This window comes from Neodiprion virginianus, chromosome 6 (assembly GCF_021901495.1).
Source record: "Neodiprion virginianus isolate iyNeoVirg1 chromosome 6, iyNeoVirg1.1, whole genome shotgun sequence".
NCBI lineage: Eukaryota > Metazoa > Arthropoda > Insecta > Hymenoptera > Diprionidae > Neodiprion > Neodiprion virginianus.
The window spans coordinates 29,541,538-29,559,419 of NC_060882.1; the positions used below are offsets into that span (position 1 = coordinate 29,541,538).

The 17,882-nt window shown below is 50.2% G+C and overlaps 1 protein-coding gene across 1 annotated transcript in view; it reads right to left on the minus strand.

Annotated features, from left to right (window-relative positions):
• Window positions 1-17,200, minus strand: part of LOC124308109 (nucleolysin TIAR) — a 295,980-nt gene extending 278,780 nt beyond the window's left edge. Inside the window, exon 1 of the mRNA XM_046770485.1 lies at window positions 17,111-17,200. The gene's annotated coding sequence lies outside the window, so the exon portion shown is untranslated. The remainder of the gene's footprint in view (window positions 1-17,110) is intronic.
• Between the last annotated feature and the right edge of the window lie 682 nt (window positions 17,201-17,882).

Genomic DNA, 17,882 nt, shown 5'->3' on the forward strand with positions numbered 1-17,882 from the left:
CTAATGTTACAAACGCAACCACATCACCGGATTCGTACGAGATGCGCGCAATTCCACGGAGCCGCGGCTTCTCCGTTCACCGCCAATCAGTCAAGAAGGACTGTTGCCAATTACCCGGTGTCACCACCTGTCCCGAAGTTAACAGGCCTTCCCAAATCACGTTGGCGCCATTGTTATATCGGAGAAAATTACTCCCACTGATGTATACATGTATATACGTACCGCTGTTAGACTGAAACTGCGCGTTTCGTTACGCCATCTGTGAAATACACTCTTCAAGAAATTTTCGGCATGAAAATACCGATCCTATCTCTCCAGTTTACGACGCAAAGTTTCAGCAATCAATCAGAATCACCGCGGTGAATTGGCACATCGAGTTTCCAAACCGTGTGGAGAAGTTCTCCAATCACAAAAGCAGCCGCAAGGCGCATTGTTCGGTGAACGAAGAGCCCCGTGCACGAGCTGGTAGAATAACAGTGATCGTTTGTCAGGGTTCTCGGATTCCGCGGTATTGAGTAAGGTGTGGAGGTCAAGCACGCAACGTGTTTACGCAACGCAGTGCCGATCGAGCCACCAACGAAGACGGACGTAAACCAAGTTCCATTCCCCTCGGGGGGGTTCGCTTTGTTCAAGAAGCTTGCGGAATGAGCGAAAGCTCCGGTGATAGGTAGGACTGAACGAGGATGACGATAAGCCCGTTCAATCCCAAAGACGCCGCGCCGTTTCGAGTGGGAGGAGTGTGTGGCATGAATAAACAAATTAGTGCTCGAGGTGAAGGTGGGTGCTCGCGATTTGAGAACAATGCAAAGCTGCGAGATTCGTGACGGCTGCAGCGCGGGGGGGGGGGGGAGGGGGGGATTGGTGAAGAGCTTTTTTGCGCGAAAATGGAGATCAGGATCGGCCGCGGCTGGGCTGCGGAAAGACGGAGGATATCCGAGATCCCGATCTCTGGATTCTGGCCGGAGGAGCAGACGGCGAGGAGAGAGAGGCACTCGTTCATCTCGGTGAGTTATACCCGTAATCCTGTTCTCAGTACCGCTGATCCCCTCGCTTTGTATTTATGCAAGCCCGCAGAGCGCCGCCGCGCCACACGGTGCTGTTATTTACCCGGGGGTTGGGGCGGGAGGGGGGAGGGAGGGAGTCGACTGTTCATTGAGAAAACTCGCGCCGCAAACCCTGCGATTCGCGCCCTTTGCAACCCTTACGTCCGTTCCGGAGTTTTGTTTTCCTCCAAGGAATACGGGAGTCGAACGAAGCGGGACTCGGCCCACCCAGTTAATGCCGGTTAAGCCTCGCTGCCGCCTGTTATTAACATCCCATACCGTACCACGTGTATACGCTCCGTGTATAATCACCCCAGGGTTTCTACCGGGTCGCTCGTTTTTAAACAATTAAACCGAATACTTCGGCCATCAAAACAGTCCTTAAAAGTGAGGATACTGTAAACCTTTTTCTACCGGACGCAAGATAAAATTGTACTTTGTTGTACTCGGAGATCTCACTTTTCAGATTCGAAGTAAAACATACGAATTAGGATATAAAATTTGAGTTTTCATAAAAAAGAAAAAAAATTTCTCGCAGCTGCTTGCTATGGTTACACTGATTACAAATATGTATGTTTATTTATTTCGAACGCACGATTGAGATTTCCTCCTTCCTGTATCGCTAGTAATTCAACGTGAAAATTTTAAGAAGAAAAAAAACCTGTACTGTGTTTTGATGGAGTAAACATTTCCGAGAACAATGAACAAGCTGTAATAATTTTGGCTAAACCGGGAGTTTTCAGACCATGTATACGACAAGTTTGAAATATCGAGCACCCTGTATAAGGCATACAGGTCTCGACGCCAGACGCGAGGTGCACTGTATCACCCGTATAACTCCGCGAACGTTCGTTTGCATTCACACCTGTATTACATACTCGCATACCAGTTTGCTCAAGTTCTAGTTGGTGTATTGTTCAGCGTATACCAAAGTAACGTACTGTTCAGCTTAACCTGGTATAGGTAGTAAGCGTGGACATAATTATATACGTGTACAATGGCGCCCGCACGTAGATCTGCATGTATTATATACATTGATGCAACATATACGTTTACATTTGTATGTATATACACATCTAGGTGCGTTATGCTCGGTGCAGGGGGTGGGCTTTTAATTTTGCGGCGGTAGCGCGCTAATTTCCTCGGCCCGGCTTATTTAAGATTTGCGGGGCTTTTTAAAGTTCGCAGCTTTCATCGTGTTTCTCTTCGTCTCCTTGGTCGGGTCGGGTCGGGTCGGGTTGGGTTGGGTTGGGTTGGGACGCGTCGCGGCGTCGAGGTGAGGGCAGGGCGAGGAGCGGTAGCGTGATTTAGGGCTTGTGCCGGCTTAATTCTCTAAACATTTTAACCGACCTTATTTCTCCTGCATTATTTCACCGTTAAAGTGGAGGCGAGCAGAGCGCAAACCGAGGGAGGAGGCGGGCTTAAGAAGACTTGGCTAAGTGGGCTGATACATAAATATGCAATTAATCAAGTTAACTGCGACGCGGACTTCTTATACACTTTCTCTTTACTTTTAACGCCCGAAGACAACGAGCCGGAACCTAAACTCACCCGCAAGAGACCCACCCCCACCCCCACCCCTTTTCGCTCCTCAGCCTTAACCCTAGCGCTCAACCCTTAAACCTGACCCGCCGACTCACCTGCAGCCCTCGCGGTCAGACTTACAAATTACTTACAGGCTACTGTTTTCATTAAAACTTCTCCTCGGCACCCGAGCTGCTCCGTTTGTTTCAATTCGTACCGAGAAAACTAGCTTGTATTTTTATGAATCCACGTACGTATCGCCAATCTGGCCGTATTACAGTTTTCTCAGGAACACATTGTTAATGCTTTTCGAGTGCTTCGATGCCATTTGTCCCGTAATCCCGAGCAACGGCGCATCGGTATTGATATTAATGTTATTATTATTGTCGTTATTACTCGATGTCAAACGAGGCGTTTACATCTGTAACGAAAAGATGAATTTCTCGGCACCGTTTTTCGAATGATCTATCTTTGAAAATATTATAAAAATCTACGACCCCGTAGCGAGATGATTTTTCAGGGACCGCGCATCGGGGATGAAGATAAGCGTAGCATAAATTTTCAGATCCTAATGCAGGATGCGAGGGGCCAGCGTGACATCCCAAGGATACGAGAGGAGTTTTAATACTGCCCGTGTCACAGCTCAACTATTTACGGCCCCATCCCGTTTACGGATCCTCCGGTCCCATACGTACGAGGTTCACGAGCAAAGTACGGAAGTCGCGTAAACGTTCTGCACTCTCGTGCATCGGAGAGAAAAACCGGGCGAGAGCTACGTGGGGGTTTCCTTTCTGAAGCCTTTTACGAAGCCCGCAGGCCAGGCAAATCGCGCGACTGTAGCTCGCGGATGCGGAAACAGCTGCCCCGGAGAAGAGTAAAGAGGTGGGTAAGGGACGGAGGGAGGGTGGAGGCAGAAAGCACACGTGTCGCCGAGTCCCGGAGTGCAAAACACACTCGGCACGTACCTTCTCCGGTCCCATTCGGCGACGTTTGCATGCCGCGGGTCGCGGCATAAATATTAATTACCCTGCAGCGGGAGGAATAAAATGGAAGAAATTCAGCGCCGCATCTTCGGCCGAACGAGGCGACGTTGCATCCCTAACGAGAAACCCGGTGCCCGGCTGTTATATCCTTAAACTCTGCAAGCTGCGCGCGGTCCGAGGCATCAGGGATGAGGGATCAGGGATGAGGAATGAGGGTTTAGGGTTGAGGGGAAACACGCCTGCCAGGAATAATACGGCCCCGTTTTCGGGCTTGATTGCTTGATTTCGGCAAACATTTCTTTCGTTCCAGCGTCTGAAATTAGGCTGCGGTCCAACCCCCGAATCGCCCTCCCCCAAACGGCACCGGTGAACTTCGCCGAGCAACTCGGCGGTACAACTCTGTCCAACTATGTCCGACTCGACTCAGGTCCGGCATACCAAACCAGCCAGCCAGGCTCTTGCCTCGCTGCTCCGCACGTCTTTTAATCGAATCTCTATCTTCGCCGTGTCTTACGCTCGACTTTCGACCAGTCTGCGGGACAATAGTTGAGTAGAATGGAAAGAAAAACTTATTTTAATCAGGGGACGCGGGGAGAATCGAGGAGGAATCTGACCCGCAGCCTCCTCCTCCTCCTCCTCCTCCTCCTCCTCCTCCTCCTCCTCCTCCTCCTCCTCCTCTATCCGACTATTTATGAACGGTTCAAATTTCGCCGAGATGTCTTGAACAGAGAGAAGGAGGCTGACTCGGAGATTTTAGGGTTGAGATCAAAGGGTGGAGGGAATTGGTAGTTATGGTATCGGATTATGGAATCGGCGTGTCTGGTTATTCGTCGAGTTTCATCATCTCGGTCCCGGATCATTACGAACCGCGTGCTTTCCACCGTCGTTCACGTTATACCGCTGTTACACAATCGATGCTTGTCATCCGACAAACAATGAGGGCTTAAACCAGCAGGCAGTTATCGTCAGGACTTACACACAAAGGATTCCGTTTCAAACAAAAGTGGATTAACTTGCCCGAGGATGCTCGAAACCCGGTTACTTTTTCTCTCTCTTTCGAGCATTACCTTTCTCGTAAGCCTTCCGTAAGCCAGATTTGTTTAATACTTATCGCTCTAAACCGGAATTCATCCACTTCGAACAACTTGCTCGTTATCGCTGGCGGTGAATTAGTAGGTAATCCCTTTAGGTGGACGCGTTATAAGCGTTGATGTGATTTTTCTCCTTTTTCTCTTTTTCTTTTCATCTTTAATTTTACAGGCACGATATACCGCAAGTGTTTCATCGACAAGTTTATCGAAAGATTAAAATTTCTCCCATTACTTTTCACACTCGCTCATATCGTTTCGAGAATCGTGAGTACCTACCGCCAAATTTACACCACAAAGAGTCTCGAGAATCCCGTAGTGGATTCCCAGCAACGGCGAAATCGTTTTATACTTGTACCTACACGTATGAACATCGCGTGCAAAGTGAAGATTAGCGCCTTGAGCAGCTAGCTGCGGTGCAATTTATATATTCACCAAAGCCCAACATACGTATGCCGTTTCAGAAAGTACAGACTTGAACGAAATCTTTTAACCCAATATTTTTACCCTGGAGAGTTGGCAAAGCAGCTGTAAATTTGTTCAAATATTCGCTGAGTCGAAACGTTTCTACGTTGGCAAGAATTTTCGTCAAAACTTGAACCTCGTTGTGGAGAATGAGCAAAAGAGCCTGCTGAAATTTTGGAAAAAGACCGCCATGCGTCGTTTCCAAGATTCGCTCAACTCGGCCCATCCGCGCTCATCGCTTTTCGCCCGTTCTCCGAATTCTCGGTTAGCCTTGGGCTGGAAAAAATCAGGGCAGAGCATTGAAACAGTCTCACTTGGAGGCAGGTAATTATTGACCTGCGGGTCGAGAATAGTCAGCGAAGTAGCCGACAGATGTCGGGAGCGGGAGGCGGCAGGGGCGGGGGATGGTGCTGGATTTTTCCCCGGCGTCGGTGGTGATGCGAATATAATATCCGTTTCGCGCCATTTATAACGTGCAGAATCTTAATGACCTCTATTGTAGATCGCGGCCTTAGCTGGAGGACGGAGGGGGAAGCGAATAGCTGGAAAGCCGTGAAACCAAAGGGTTTTTAATAAGCGGCTGCACCCTTCTTTCCGTTCGAACGAACCCTGCAGCAGTAGGCGGCGAGCAACCCTTCGCCTCTCATCCTGAAAGAAAAATAACTCTCCGTGTTGGTCCTGCACGCGCCGCGTCTCTCTTTCTCTCCGTTAGCCCGCCGTTCGCGTCGACGTCAGCTTGAGCGATCTAGTTTTGACTCGTTCGAGACTTTGATAAATGCCAAGATTTACTACGACGAGGAATCGTTTGTACGCACACCTACCCGCCCGTGTATCGGCCAGAAATCGGCTCCAGCACCCTTTTGACTCCTCGAATTACGCCCAGTCACTCTTTCCCCGTAGCCTCGGCCTTCCGTTATTACAAGCAAGGCACAGACGAGTGTATTTACCCGAAACCGATCGCGTTAATCACGTATCATCGAGCCAATAATTTCACCGAAAATTCACAGACGATGGAAAAGTCCGGGTGCCGCAGAGCCGCAGGATTCTCGCGAACGAGTCGCTCGCGCTCTCCGCTAGAACAATGATTATTCAGAAAATTATTCAAAGTAATTAAAATGCAGATAAGACGCACAAATCATCGAGATTTTTCCAGTGTGCCCTGTGGAAGAAGACGATGAGGACGAGGAGGGGGTGGAAAGAGGGTGAAAGAACGGCCCCAGGGCGCCGAGAGAGACGGTAACGCCGGTCTTGCGCGAGGGGGCGACTGAATATATATACATGAATGAATGAAATATGTAGGTGTACTCTGAATAAGGAACGAAGAGGAGCGGCGAACGGCTCCTCGGAGATACTCTGAGAGAATATTCAAGCGGCGCTGCTTAACGCGTACGTGAAGCTCGACGGCCAGATCCATATACCCATCCTGGTTGTAACGCGAACGCTTAATGCTGCCGTGCCGGTGTGTTGGATGCGGGGGAGATGGAAGAATAAACAACAAAGCCGGAGAAACGGTGAGCGAAACAAATGGTGTAAAGTGATGCGATCGCAGGAGGAGTCGGAAGGTTGGTGGGGGGAGGGGGGAGGATCGTTCCACGATATGGCGAAAGAGAGGAAATTTTTTGACGAAATAAAAATAAGAAAAAGAATCTACTTGACTCTGAACCCGGCCCGACGATTGATCGTCTCGAAGATGCCCGACGAAGAGCCCGATACATGTATACGCTCAACAAATTTTTAAACAATAGTACAACCAGCCTTGTGTCTACCCGACGCCTGAACCTCGACGAACGAACGAGCCATTAATCACGAGTATTAAAAGAAAATTAATTGTAGTTGTGCAACTCGAATGACCCCCGTGTGATGAACGACGGAAAAACTCCCACTCTCTTACTATACTTCTATTCATCTCCCTTGCCGCTATCGCCGGACGTCTACTCAGACTTTGCTGCACCTCTCATACGTTATGCAGCTAGTGTTTCAACCGTGTCGCGTACATCTTCTCTCCGTCACTCTCTCACCCTCTCTCTGTCAGGATTATTTCACGCAATCGTTACGTTGGGAAAACAAATGGCGTGTAAATTGCCAAAGTTTTCACAGACTCGTCATTGCGATCGGTGTTCGTTTGTGGATCTGATTTCGACCTTGCTACCTTTAGCTTTAACTTGAACGTCGATTTGAATTTGAATTCGGGGCTTTGTGAAAATCTTGTTCCAATCAATAGGTAAACTCACTTTCATTTCTAGTTAATTGTTCAGCTTCAAAAACAAAGGACAGTTCGATGTGTTTAATTATGAACTAAATTTCGGTACTTGTAAACGTAAACCAGAAGCTATCCCTTCTTCGTCAACTCGTATTTCTTCTACCGTCTACCCCAGCACTTTGAACCGGAAGCTCCGGCGTAATCTGAGGTGCATTTACAGCTGTGGTATCGAGTCTATATTTCGGAGTGAAATCCGACGGGGGTTTCGAAGAGAGAAAGAAGTCGTCCGTAGCGAGACGAACAACGATCCCTGGCGATGTTGGGTGTCGGAGCCCACCGGTTGAGTCCCCTTTGGTTTTCCATCCCGTTTTGGGGACATGAAAATCCGTGCGGCGAGCGGGTGCGGCAAACGCCCTGAATTATTCGCGGCAACGTCCCATCCATTATATGGTCCAGGGCCGGTGACCTCCCTCCGCGTTCCCTTTTTCCCAGTTTCCGGGATCCCCAAGCACCAAGTCGCAGTAATTAACTATCAATTCACTCGATCGAGACCCTGCCGACTAAATCTTTCGCAAGCTCCTTCGTTATTTAGTGTCCGGATCAGTTGCGGCGTTAACCAGCCGGGGACGAGGCGCCGGGGCATCCCGACGCCCGCGCCGGAGGAGCGAGAGAGAGAGCAAGAGAGGGAGTGAAGAGAAGAAACCTGCGGAGGAGAAGGAGAGACGCGGCTCGAGGGCGCAGATGGCGCGCGTTCTCCGCCATGGTATCGCCCTCGGATATTTAGACGCTCTAAGTTTCCGAGTAAACGTACAGTCGCCTAACCCGCTCGCTGCTGCAGCAGCGGCAAAGGCAGAGGCCCCGAAGCCCCGGGGCTGCCATCCCTCCGAACCTGGGTAGGTATAATACAAGATGTACCGAAGCTCCGAGACTTTCTCCGCAGTGAAAAACAAACACCCCGGAGAACGATTTTCACCCCCGAAACCAGAAGATCGGTGAGAACTTTTCGGCACGCGCGCGAAGAGGACGCAGCGCGTCGCGACGCAATTCCGGGCGAGCCACATCCCGCGGGGACGGAGGAATAACGAGAGGGTGTTTATCCAGGATTAGGATCGCGTTTCTGTCTCCTACTTCGCAAGCGCCGACTGAACAAATTAGCGCCGCCGGCCGGCCGGCTTTCTTTGTCCTTTGTCGATGCATTTGCTCCGCTTCCACCCTCGGCCTCGACACTTTTCTCAGCGGACTGACAAAGGACGCGGGGAACGAACCTTGATCGTCGAAGGATCCTTACCTACGGGCTATTATGGGATGCGGATCAATTAATTGTTCCGCCTCATTGGCTTGAGGTCCGGCTTTTTGCGCCATGTTACAACCCCCGTTTCTCGATTCGCGATGTTTTTTCTTTTCTCCTCTCGTCTCCTCTCCTCCCTTCTTACTCTCGTTTAGTTCTGTTTTCTTTGGTCCTCGATTTCATTCCCAGTAGAAAAACAAATTGATATTCAACCCTCCTACGATTTCAATCCAAAGGTATTTTCGTACGGCGAAATCTCAGGAAGGAATTGCCACCTTGTATAACAGAAGGCAGAAGAAAAAGTAAACACACCGTCACGCGAGATAGCGGGTGGATCTTGGTTATACGTTACTTTTTATTTCGTTACACCGGCGGCAGGGGGACTGAGAGAACAAGATGGTGGGCGGCGGTGAGGATAAAACGGCAGGTAGAGCACAGCGGGCGGAAATAGAGGATGCAATAAATAAAGGAGCAGTCAGAAATGCTGCCGGAGAGTGAAACCAGACGGACAAACAGTGGCCGCAAGCGATGCCGCGTTGACGTGCGGGTAACCGCTGATGCCGATCCTCTGAACTGTGCATGGCATGTGACAGCCTCGGTCACAGGAAGGGGTTTCATCCGAGGCGGAAACTCTCGTGCCATGGCTGAGAGGAGAAAGTGCGAACTGGATATTCAATTACGGAATGAGCCGAGCCGGCAAGCTTTACGACGTGCCGCGATCCGGGATGATCGTTGGTCAGCCTCAGCGGGGATGAAAGATGGACGAAGGAACGAATAAAAAACGGATCTCGACTTTCGGGGGATGGACCCTGAAATTAAATAGAGAAGAAAATGGCGCGAGAGAAAAAGTCGGGGATGAACTGTAACCAAAATTCAACCCCCCGCTGTGCCGCCCGAAGACAAAGGACTGTTCATGCCGCGGGGCGCAGAGCGAGAACCGCGACGAATTCAACCCGCCTTTCACCCCCACCCGACGGAGTCGGGGAGAAATACGTATCCAGTTAGTTTTACACCGCCGCCACCGCCGCTGCTCCAATTGATTTTAAATCGATTGTCGTTTGAGCGATTTTCAATTGATCGATTACCGCGAAACCGGGGGGGAAACGAGAAGTCGGATACCCGGTGTGTGTACGTCTATATAGGCGGGTTGAAACTTCCCCGAAGGCTAGACTCGCGCTTCTCCGACTCCGTGGGATCCGGCTGATGGGGGCTCACAATTGAACCCCCGCGGCAATTGAGCTCCGCCCCTCGTGGACCGGCTTGTTTTATCAGGCCGTTCAGACCGCGCATTTTTCACTCTGTATAACCACGCTGTGATCGACTGCGGTATTTTATTTTCTCAAGATTCGGGCAAACACTGGAAAATGACGCGAGGACGCGAACAAGCTGCACGTTGTAAAATCAGGCGCTAGATCGTTATCTCCGAGTTATCTTTTCCTCGCTTTGTCATCCATCCATGCACTGCGCTGAATCTGGATCAGTTTGACCCGCATTTGAGACACCGATATCATAAAATGTTTAATTTTGATGAGCAAAAATTTTTATCCAGTTATAAGTAAATTCTGTGATTGTATACAACTCAATAAACGCGAAATTTTTTGTGAATCGAAGATGTTAAATATTATTTTATCGCGGTGACCAATTGGTGACTCAGATGATTTGGCAAATTTGACCGCACTTCAACGACCGTATAAACTTAACAATTAGTGAACTGTACGAATGAATTTAAAATGTCATAAAATAAGTGTTACTTCGTTACGTTCGCTAAATCAGTATCGAAGTTCCCTGTGCATACAAGTAAATAAATTTTATTCGAATGTATTTTTTTCAATATCGGAGCAATTAGGTACTTGATTAATTTTAGTATTTTAAACGAAGCATCGCGTCCTCTCGAAAAATTTTTCCACACATTGCGTCTTAAAATCGATTACCTATATCGACAATGCAAAAAATTAACCCAAACTATCGTTACAGTTTGTATTATCTTCATATCGGTACGTTGTTCGCATAGACGCGAAATAACTTGGCACGTACGTTCGACAAAAGTTCCGCAGCTTTCGCACCGCAGTCGCACTACGCAACCGATGTACGTGGAAAGCAATCTATCCTCAAGGCTTGTAACAGAATTTCCCATAAACCCGATGAACTTTACCCCTCGCTGCACGCGTAGGCATCGCGCCATCAGGCTAGAGGCAGTCGCTGCAGGTTCTTCAAGATACCGGAGTGCTAATAGTGCGGGAACGAGTTTGACGGGTGATTACGGTAACGGCGTAAACGAGGGTGGCACGCAGGTGCTGCCAAACGAGATGTGCCCCGCACCTTTAACCCTGGAAGGGAAGCGAGAGTCCCTCCCGCTGATCGAGCGCCACGGCGTAAGACGTTTTTATTAATTTCTCTCGGATACAATTAGTTGTTCTATTCGTCAGCGACGCGTTTCATTAACTTTCCCTCGCGCCTCCTCGCCCTCTGGCAAATTCTTCTTTCCTCCTCCTCCTCCTCGGGAGAGCGTGCAGAGGTCAAAGGGAACTCGGATCACGCGGCTATCGCCCCAGTCAAAGATCGACAGATTGGTTCTGATTGGCCCCTGATTGCCCGTGATTGGGGACTATTGGCCCTGCGGCGCCGTCGTAACGTCCACCTTCCTTATTCCCCGTTGTTCGTTGCTTTATTTCCTCCCGTTGTTTCCGCCTTCATCATTCTCCTATCGATATTTTTCCTCACTCCTCTCCATCCTCTTCTCTTTTTCCTCATTCCTCGTCCTCTTCTTCCGATACTTCTTCGTCTCCTTCTTTTCCCCGGATATTTTTTCCCCCGTGATCAGCTGGACCAAAACGAAAAATAATAATCGTCGACCGGCTGTTACCCGGCCACTGCTAAATCACCCCTGACCTCCGCGATCTCTCTCGTTATTTATCCCTAATTAGCGGCAATTAACAATGTAATTGATTACGCGGCGTACGCAACAACCTCTGTGACAACGGCCGCTGGTTCCGTTCTGCAGCGTGTAATTATTTTAAAAGGAAAATTTTACCCACCATGTACGAGCCTGGCGGTGACCCCGGTTTATAAACGGCGCATGAAGAGCGCACGTGTGTTGTGTAGCGGAGAATCCCTTTGTACGCCGGTGCTCTTCATGTACCGGTCCCCCCAATTTCTCAGGGGTAATTGCTCTATTAATTTTCGCTCGAAATTGGAACGCTTTGTCGGCTGAGGCTGCAGGCCGTCCTGACGAGACTCGGGGAAACTGAAATATCGCACGATCATCTTCGTCGCGACGAATCTTTGCCGCAATTTATTTATCTTCATTTTATTCTTCGACTTCATCCCTTGACGAGACAGGTACCGCTGCAAATTCAACGCCGTTCAGACACGTGTCAAACGAACGACGGTCTTCAAGAGAAGAGAGCAAAGTTTGCCGTGACACCTATTCTTGGAAAACTTTCTTCATAGACTCAGGGGTTGATGTGCAAAACATTTTCTCATAAAAATTTCACCAATGTCAGCCTGACCGCCGGGCACGGATCGGTCAAAGAATTAAAAAGTTATAAATTCAAAAAGCGAAACTAAAGTTACGCGGTTAAATTTTGTCGCAAGAGCGTATCCTCGGACATGAAAAAAGAGCAAAGAAAAAAAAATTGAATTGGAGTAATCGAACTTTGATCTGTTGTTTTTTGTTTGCCCTGTCCCCGCAAATAATATGCATCGGCTATCACTTGTCCCGAAATAGAAAATTTCCCGATCAGGTAGACGAGGTCGACCTATCTGTTTTGGCAATTACTATAAATCAGAATCGCAGCCGATATTTAATCCGGGGCTCTACGAGGGTGAGGATTTGCCGCAGTGTCGCACGCGAGCGGTCCCTGGTGTACGGTCAGTGTAAAGACAGAGCTGGATAGTTCTGGACAATGCATATTATCGGTTATTAATCTCCGGAACCGCGACAGCTACGAGAAGAATCCGCTGCGTGGAGGCCGCGCGGGCAAAGCGGTGAAAACGCACGGCCGGAGGGTCGCTGAGGTCGATCAAACAGCCCGGGTAAATACTATTAACCTTGAACCAATCGCCCCGGCAACCCCGCGTCGCCTTCCTTTCCCTTCTCCTGATTGCTTGTACTGTATTGCCGCAGACGTATCCGCACAGCTCGAAGAATTACCGACTCCGGGAGTAGCACGAAAATAAAAGAAAAGCAAAGAAAAGTGAGCCTGACGACGAGTTTGAACGGGGGTGCAGGAGAAAATTTGAGGAAGAAGGGAATTTTTGGTGGAGAAAAAATGAACGAACGGCGAAGCTTGCGTAGCCCGTCGATATAGCCACGCACGAACTCGACGCTGATGTATAAAGTGAAGAGTGAAAATGACGAAATAAAAAATCTAAACGACCGTGTATCCCTCATTATACGTCGGATCCTTCGCCTATTATCGCCACAGGCACCGTTTTCCTGGAAAATATGAGCTTGCGATTTGGGATACCGAACGCGAGCGAAGAGAGATCGTCGAATTAAAACACCCGTTGTGACGGTGCGAATTGCGATTCTCATCGCGGGCGTATCTGCGCCGAGCTGTGACGATTATACGCGCTGGGCCGTTTTTTGGATTACTTTTATCTCCCGTGTACCGGAACGTTTGTTTTCATCTTGGGTTCCATCGGATGCTCGTGATTATGCCGCAGCGAGTTTGTGTGCGTCAATGACAGCCGATATCGCCTGGATATCAAATCATGCGGAAAAGAAAACCTCTCGTATCAATCGAAAATTACATTTTGAACGGCAAGGGATAGAGTTGCTCAATGTATACTCTGTCACTCATCTTTCAGGCGATATAATCTTTCGCCTGGGGAAACGATCACTGGCCTAAGTGACAGCGCTAAATCAGGAAGGACACGTGCCAAAGTGAAGAGAGAAATGAAAGCCCCGTGAATCGCTTATTTTGACGCTGTTGATGAAAGATAAAGCTGGAACACACGACACTTTTTGGTGAAACCAACGTATTTTCTTTGGGGCAAAGTCGTTTCCACCATTTCTCATCACCGTCAGAGACACGGACAATTGCAGCGGTTCCAGTAACGCTCGAACGCAATTCCGGAAAGCGTTCTTCGCCACGATTACCGCACCGTGCGCGATGTCACTTACTCGAGACTGATTTGCACGAATTGCCGGGTTCGTTACGAGCCGGAGACATGCGTTGGGCTTAGCTAAGCCGTTGCGAAGGCGATTGGCAATCACTCTCGTTGCGAGCTGACCGAGTGGCTGATGGTTTTCTCACCAGTCCGAAGGTATAATTCAGTATTTACGAAGGGACTCGGTTGCGTGCTGCTCGGTCATAACTATCGAAGTCGAGCAACAACTTTTGTCTTATCAGCTGGGGCCCGAGTCGACCCTGCGAGGGAAGCCCCGAGTAGGCCCAGGGCGGGCGTCTCATGGGACTCGGACTGACTCTTGCCGACCGACACAACGAGACCCGGTGCACCGAGTGAACTATTTGCCCCCAAGACGAAGGGAGCCGAGAGGATCGTTGACGGCCGGGGTGAGAGAATGGAAATGGATAACGGGGACGAGGAGTCGTCAAAACCATTTGGGACGGAACTTAGAATTGAGATTTAAGTTATTGACAAGCTACTTTGGCCGGCCCCGCGGTTTATCCCGCGTGGCCCACTGCCTCCAGATTTCCCCAGGGACTCAACCCTTGAGCAGCAGCCGTTCTTCTGCCCACAATCATCCCTCCACACCCCTCCAACCGTCACTCGTCGCTTCCCTGGTATTAATCACGAGCATGCCGTCTCGCCTCACCTCGGCTAGCGGATCTTTCCACCTGCACAGACGTCGATGGAAATTTTAATCTCGAAAAACCCTCCCGCGCGTCTCTTCATTTCACGCCGACACACCTATTCCTTCGTGCCTTGGAATCGCTCCACTATTTCGAAATCCTCGCGTTTTACCGGCTGCGGACGCTCTACTCCTGGATTAATCAACGATCGGCCGAAGACGTGAGCGAAATAAATTAATGGACGCGAAATATCCACAACTCGAAAATTTGTCTGACCCAGTCTCACATCTGCCATCGAGCGAACCTTGGTTGTGACGATGAACGGAACCACCCCTCATAGTCGCGTATAACCAGATATCTGAGGCCCCGGATCGACGATTGAATTTCCGAAAGACGCGGGCGGCGACTTAGTGAGTAAAAGCTACATTGGGAGGCGGTTTTAGATGTGCATGTACATGTGGAGGGCGGGTCGGTGTACCTACACTTCGATGCGGCCGTGGTTGGTAATACCTGGCGATGTGGCAGGGTGAAAGGTAGACGGCAGCCCGTTACTGCGAAACTGAACTGAACGGAACGAAACGAAACGAAACGGAACGTTTCACCGTGAGGTTCTTTGAAGGGAGGGCGCGAATTGAAAGGAGGTTGTTAATGATTTCCTCTCGGCAAATCGGGGAACCAGATCCGACCCGTTGAGGAAACAGAGAAAAAGGAAAGCAAAGCCGCTGCACAGACGGGCGGAGAAAGAAGGATCGGACCGATTCGCGGCGGAATGAAGGCGAAAAGGAAGGCTCAGAACGCGGAGCAGCTGTGTGTCTGTATAGATGAGACGAGGAGGGAAAAAGAGGAAAACAATCTGAGAAGGTACGGCGAGAAATCCGACGGTTACCTTACACCGTGTTGCAGAAATGAGCGAGGGTCAAAATGTCGGGGTGGCGAGGAGACGGAAGAGGCCAAAGGGGGAATTCAATCTCTATCAACGAGAAGCGGGGCGAAACGTCCCCCTACCCGCCCACTTCTAATCACGGATTACGATTAGTACGGTATTATGCCTCGGTCCCCGGTGCAGCTGAATTACAAACGGATACAGTAATTGCACCGTGTAGACCTCTCCCCGTCCCACTGCGTCCTTGCACGATACCGCGGGTATTCTTCGTCGTCTCGATGCAGCGGCACGTGGAAGGCGGTACATACTACACACGGTGTCGTCGGAGCAGACTTGATCTCACGTTAATGCGAGGCAACACCGTGAAATTACCTACATCTGCGATTTGCGGAAAGCCCTGCGGCCCCTTTTCCTTCCACCCCCAGCCCCGCGAAATCGGCTTTGGTCTTGCGCAACCCGCGCTGGATTCTGTTTGTCCAACATCCAGCAGAACCATCGATTGCGATTGGCGCGATATACCCTGTAGAGCTTTTCGATCCCTCCGGAGGGAAGAATCGAGGATAATACACGTAGGCATGGCAGTAATTTGCGGCTGCAGTGGCCGTTCGCCGCGGCCTGGCGAGGCTAAGGAGTCTCTTGAGCCTAGCCTAGACTTCTAAGTTCCGCAATGCAGTCTCGCGGTCGACTAACACGGTCGTCCACGTTCAAAAGTGACTACGGGAACCTCTGTAACGAGGGGAATTAACCTCCAAGTTTAACGCGATACAACAGTCCACGTTGCGTACGGGTAGAGACGGTGGAACGTGTGGGTGAAGTCTGGAGCGTCACACAGGCGCGAAGGCCGAGGCGAGTGTACTTACCGCTCCTACCACCCGGGCCCAATCCCTTTGGTCGGGGCTATATTCCCGGTCGTTACTTGAAATTGCACCGCGTTCCATTGGCTAAGCTTTTCGCTTCCAATCGCATTCGCATCCTCGCATATTCTCACGGAAATACCCCACAGGAGAGCCAGAGAGCGTCCTGGAAACAGAGCAACCTTACACCCGCCAGCCAGTCGAGCATTGATCGTCGTATTAGGTCCGTGCACGCTTGTCGCCCCCCCCCCCCCCCCCCCCCGGACCCCGTTATCGTACACCCCATTGATGCTTCGATCGATCGACGAGTGTCACGAGCTAATCAAATTCATTAGCCTCAACGATACCTACGGTAAGCGTATCGCATTCACCTGGGGATCCTCGCTACGGGGTCTAACGATACCTGAAAAGCTCGAATGCACCGAGCACCCGCTTGTTTCTGCATCAATTATCAACAAGAGAATCCTTGGCACTCCCATTTGGAACCGTCAAAACTTCTCGGCGTATGAATCTGCATTACCGGGGCTGAAACTACTCGGCTCAGGTCCGACACGAGGCCAGGTGGGGATTGCGGGGGTTCGAGTCAGACCCTGCGGCGCAGACGCTCGTGTTCCTCCTCTTGGCTTGGGATTCCAACTGCATCCCGCGAAACCGGGAATGACATATTCCTGCGGCATTGCCCGTTTGAGCGAGAACGTTACTCCTCACCTGTCGCCTGGCAACCGGCTGCTGGTCCTAAACTTTGACCGCTGTTGCTGAATAAACTTCTACTCGGTGGGCGAAACTCTATATCCCAACAAGGCAAATTCCCGACTCCGCGGCTCACCGCCCGTGCCAATTCGATCATCGATCTTTCGCGAAGCCGCCCGGACATCCGACTTGAATTTTTCAATTCAGGATCAGCCCTTGTCTTCCGGATTATATTTCCCGCCGGTTTCGCCGACGTTCCTCGGTCTGACGAAATCTTCCTTATTTCGAGGGCGGATAAACCACCTCAACGGAGAAACTGAGCACACTCACCTTGTCCAAGAAGAGCCGCTGGTTGAGGGCGGCGAGAGCTGCGGCCGCTCCGAGGTGGTCAGCAAACTCTACAAAGGCGTAGGGGTCGTTGCCGGGCTGAAACAGAGAGGATGAGAGTCAGGTGAGCGAGCATTCGCATCCTCGGGCGAAGGATAAGACGGAGGAAAATCTAGAAAGCCGGGAAGCCCGTTACCATGGCACATGACGCGAACAACCAATCATCTTCCATTCACGTTACCATACCTGCCGCATGCGGAAGTACGGTAATGCACGGCTTTGGTAGGATAGTGGCTGAGTGCAGCGACGTGGTAGAAAAACCATCGAGAGCCGTAACATAACCGTGAGAATATTTTCTCCTTGCAACGGCGATACACGTCGTGATTCGAGGAGCGAAATATCCACCCTGATACAATAACCGTAACACATCCCCGCAGCCAGCGAGTAAACCATCCACCTTCCTTTTCCACCCTCAGAAATCGTCCCCCTCCACTTCGGGTGTCGACGTTCCGAATATGTACGCAAGCTCGAATGCATCTCGAGCAGATATTGAAATAGCCAGCGAACTGATCAACTATCGTTGGTCGATGCCGTGCACCTACATATCTGGATATTTGGAAGCCAACCAGAAAAGGCGTTCGATTGATATTCAAGACCTGCGAGAGGTGAATGAATATCTCTTCTACCTGAACGATCATTCCGCTACCGTTTTTCGGTAAGCCGTGGCATGTGAACCACTTCGGCATACATTGCTCCGTGCTATTTGTTCGAGGGC